A 5306-nucleotide genomic window follows, 5' to 3' on the forward strand; every position below is an offset into this window, starting at 1 on the left:
ATCAGATATTAATCTGGGGAAAAGGCTAATTCTCAACACAGCTGCTCTGTCTGCTCTAAAGTTCCAGCTTTAGGTAAAAAACAAAAACACAAAAGACCCAAAACAACAACAACAACAACAAAAAACCCCCAACCTGGAAACGTGTTTTAAAAATTGATCATGGTTTATAATAGCAATAATCACCTTGAAATTGGTTGTTACTACAGTTAATGAACACAGTATTAGAGCACGAGCCTCCCTCTGAGTCCCTCAGGCCTTTAACTAACAAGCTGGTTGTTAACTGCTGGTTTTTTTTTTTTAATCTCTTTAGGGGATTGTTTCAAAAGGATGAAGGGGGTGGTGGGCTGCTTTGATCTGGAGGTGCCCTGGTCTTGCCCTGTTTCTCCTCTGATACTTTCTCTGGTTTTGGCACCTTTACCCCCAAGGAAACCCAAATGCTTCATGACCCCTTGGGTCACTGGCCTCCTCCTTCTCAGATACACCAGTTGATGCTGAAGTATGGTGGGATTTGTTGTTCTCTCTTCTAAGCAGCATGGGGGAGGGGAAGGGGTTGTTTTTTACACTCTGACTTTACAGGTCTTCACCTTCTGTCTTGGAGCCAAGTGGCTCCTCAGCAGGTCAGCTTTAGATCACAGCAGGTCCTTGCCTTGTCTGCTCGAAGGAATCTGTTATAATAACTGCTATTTTCCAGAAGGCATGTTTCCTCTCTGCCTGGAGTGTGGGAGACTCTTCTTGGAGAAGGAAAAGGAGAAAGAGGCTGGTAGTGTTAGATAAGCAGAGGGAATTTTCTGGGGGATAAGTTTAAATCAGCGTTGAGTTGCTAAGGAGATCCTACCAGGCCTAAAAAATCCTTATTGTGACTGCAGGCTGGCAATCTAGCAAGCTTACACTTTTAATACAAGTCTGATTATTCCTAAATTATATTAATTCTAGCATGGAATCATGTGCATTTTATTTAAATGCAGCAGCAAACTTTCTTATTAAACATTTGAAGAAAAACACTCTATATTTGTGAACTACCTGATTGTATAAGATTACTAACCAAGCCTTTCTAAATAAGTAAGATTTAGCTCCGTGCACTGCTTCAGGCCTAATGAGCTAGTATATCATTTCTTCTCTCTGTTTCCTTTCCTAACCGTCTATGGCAAGAGTCTCTAAAAGCTTAATGAAACCTGAAAAACAGAACTACTGTGTTTTATTGATATGCTACCAGTCTGGAGCAGGTCAAACTGCTTTGTTAAAGAGGCAGCTTTTGAGATGAGAACAGCCCGAGCTTGAGAGAATGACATCATGACTTAGAAAGGCAGCTTGAGAGTTGGAGGAAAGGGTTGAGGCCATAGTCAGAGGCCTGGAGATAAACCCAGGAATAAGAAATGACACACTTTGGGCTAAACATGAGCATTGGGGATTAGAGAACTATTAGGAGTCATCTGGGGCCAATTCACTTCCTCTGTCAGTCCCAGAGAGTTACTAAGGATGTGAATCAGCCTCAATAGGAAGGCTGGGGTGGGGGGTTGGTGGGAAGTTACTAATGGAAAAGCAAGGATGTATTTTCTCTATTGCTGTTATTTAAAAACTTTCCTTTCCATTTCCTCTATGGCTTCGCTAGGGGATGTCATGAGAGTTGGTAGGGACCTTATAAGTTATTTGGTCCAGATCCCCTATTTTACAGATGATGGAACTGAGGTCCAGGGAGACCTGAGTTCACAAAATTACACAGAATCACAGAATTTTAGTGGTAAATGAGTTCAGTAGCTCCAAGTACAGCCCCTACCTGAAAAGAATTCCCTTTGCTACACAACCCACCAAGTGATTATCTAGTCTTTGTCAGAAGATTTCCAATGAAGGAAATTCCATTTCCCATGGAAACCCCTCCTAATCCTGTATAGATCTAATTGTTAGGAAGGTTTTTTTTCCCCTTATATGGGGGGGGGCTGCCTCTTTTCAGTTTTCCTTTATTACTCCTAATTCAGCCTTCTTGTGAGAAACAGAACAAGTCCAATCCCCTTCCAAGTGACAATCCTTCAGATTATTCAAAGCAACCCTCATCTCCATTCTGGTTTTTTTTCTCTAATTCCTCCATCTAATCCTTGCACAGTACAAAAATACAGACCCCAGAAGTACTAAAGCTGGTCCTTTTAGTATTTCTGCAAGAACAGATATTTAGAACTCCATAGGTATCATAATGGTACTTAATTGTTTTATTACAGGTAAAAGATGAAGGGGGTGGTATATATTAATTATTAGTTAATTAATAGATGATTAATATCTGCCAAGTTTTAAAATAAAATAAAAATAAAATTTGTTTTTAAAATAGACTTGTAATTTCCTTGATCTAGAGAGCTTTCAGTGAAGAACTGGGCAGATCAGCACCTGTTCTTCCACTTAAAGCCTTAGAATTGTCTGACTACCCAGGTCAATTGACTTGTCAAGGGTCACAAAATCTCCTTATATAAAGTTTGGGACCTGAAACCCAGGTCCTTCTGACTCCATAATAACTCTCTCCTGCCCAATGAAATTTAATTAACTTTCTTTTTAAAAACTAATTTTTATTTTTAATAAAATATTTTATTTTTAATTTTTATTTTTAGTCAAAGATGGTATTTAAAAAAAATACGTGGTCAAATAATCACAGAATTTTAGACCTGAAGTGACTTAAGAAATCGTTCAGCTGAATAAGCCCTTTCCCTCATCCACCCCAGCTCCCACTGTCCAGTTTCCACCAGGCACTGGACATCTGTCAGCTAGTTGCTGACCTCCCCTCATCTTTGCTAGAGATAGCCCAGAACCACACTCCAGTTTGAACCTTGTACCTATTGTAAGGAAGTTAAAGTTAAACTCAATGTTGATCTTACCATCTCTTCTATTTCCTCCTACCTACTCATCTACCAGGTTACCTGTATCTCAATGCTCAGTCCACTTTTGCTGGTTTTCTCCACCTTACTGTAGACTCTCACAGGTACAAAGGGTTAAGGGAAGCAGAGGCAGTGGGTGGAGGCTATAAAAATTCAGCCTTAGTATCTTCTATAACCTAGGACCTAGGTTTAGATTTACAGGGGACCATAGAGGTCATGTAGAACAACCTAGCCATTTTATAGATGAGAAAACTGAGGCCCAAAGAAGTATGACTTGGCCAAGGCTTCATGGCTAGTAAGTAGTAGAAGTGGGATTTGAACCCAGACCTTTTGATTACAGATCTAGAATTCTTTCTACCATACTATACTACTTATATGCTTATAGGAAGCAGGGTATATCGCTTATTCTTCCTTTCCTGGTTTCTTGATGCCATTTCCCCCCTGGTGCCACTCTCTGGATCCTTCTCTTTGGAAAAAACCTGTACTGGATGCCTAGTTCCTTCCTTTCCACTGGCAGAGATCCATGAACTGACTCTCCATGGCTTGACTTTGGACCCAACATTTTTTGGGGGTTGTTGAGTCATTTTTCAGTCATGTCTGATTCATTGTTGTCCTCCTTTGGGGTTTTCTTGGCAGAGATACTGGAGTGGTTTGCCATTTCCTTCTGCAGGTCATTTTATAGATGAGAAAACTGAGACATACAAGGTGAAGTGATTTGCCCAGGGTCACACAGTAAGTGTCTGAGGCCAGATTTGAATGCAGAAAGGTAAATCTTCCTGATTCCAACCCCAGTTCTCTATCCATTGTGCCTCCTCACTGCCCCAGTTTGAAAACGCCTGAACACCTGTAATGTGTAATATCTGTGGATCTGTCATCTCCATGGAGTGGGTGGGTTGGGGCTGTCTTATACCTCTTTAATCTTCTGACTTCTAAATTCTATTCCCTTGAACTTAAAATTGGGTCACAGGGCATCTAGTTCCCATATGTCTTTGCATCTTTCCAGGCTTTGTTCTTAGGACCCAACTTTACTTGTGGGATTATAAATGTATTTAAGAAATAGAGGAAGTTACTTTAATGCCCATAAAGTTCATGTTGGATTCATAAAATCGCCCAGTCATCAAACTGCTTTAAGATATACTGTCCTTGGGTTAGCCTGCTGAGCTAGAGCATGAAATGCCATGGGAGCTGAGCCCTGCCCAAAGGAAGGTAGAAGAACCAGTGTCCTGTATACTAATCACTCAGCCTGGTTGGTTGAAAATTGGGAACTAACATTTTCCAAACTGGTGGCCCCATGTCATCAATACAATGTAATTGCCCATTCTTGGTCATCTAATGGAGGGAGAATCTGCTGACTCTTGCAAATGAGAATTTACTGCAGTGTCATGTTTTAAAGCCTTAACTAATGATCCCTAAGGAGAACTGTTCCCCAACCTCATTAAGTAATTAAACAATTCCAGAAAGTTATTCATGCTGCAAAAATATTGCTGAAGTAACCCTGATGCTTTGAGAAAGGAGCGTTTTCTCAGACACCATAATGACTCCTAAGCTAGATTTGAGGTTATAACTGATACTTCACCAGGTTCTGTCATGGTAGCTCAAGTGATATTTCCTGACCCTTCAGTTGCCAGCTACTCTCATTCTCTGCTAATTGGTTGGGCATTAACAACTAAGTAGACATTCTTTAAGACCATCTGTAGGTCTTATGGGAAGAAATCCTCTAAATCATTAATAATAAGGGGAATACAGAAGAAAATAACTCTCAAGTTTCATCACATAGCCATCGAATTGGTAAAGATGATCAAAAATTGTAATAAGTCTTAGGAGGTCTGTGGGAATAAAGGCACACCAATATACCATTGTTGGAACCTATAAATTATTCCAGCATTTCTGAAAAACAATTTGGATTTATGTGAGAAAAGCGACACATGCCCTTTGACTGAATTATCCCATTACTAGGCTGGGTGTATACCCAGAGGTATACTGGTAAATATTTGACAACCGGCCTTCTGGGGGACAGGGGGAAGAATGTACACACAGCATACTTTTAACTTTATCTGCATTATTAATATTTTCCATCACTTTCTTAAAACTAGACAATCAATAAAACAATAAATCAAGCCCTGATTTGTAGTGCTTGTTGATTTCTGAGGTATAAATGATCACACTGAAAATCTAACAATAATTATTGCCAGTCAGTTTGAGCTTGCTCAAACCCTACATTTTCTCCAGTGGATGTCAAGGACAGAAAGGTTTTGCATATACCAGTGTAGAAGGTATCCTTCTTCCTTGAAGTATGCAATTCCTGGTGACCATTTGGAAGCTTGGGGTGAGCCTACTTTCAGTTATGTGTGACTTAAGGACTTGCAACCTTAATTGATTGTTGAACTAGCAAAGTTGATCACTCAGGGGTTTGTGATGAGTGAGGAATTCTCTAATTGACTATCACATTAT

Source organism: Petaurus breviceps, unplaced genomic scaffold (assembly GCF_028583685.1).
Source record: "Petaurus breviceps papuanus isolate PSGF00001 unplaced genomic scaffold, PetGlider_PUasm1.0 90775, whole genome shotgun sequence".
Lineage (NCBI taxonomy): Eukaryota > Metazoa > Chordata > Mammalia > Diprotodontia > Petauridae > Petaurus > Petaurus breviceps.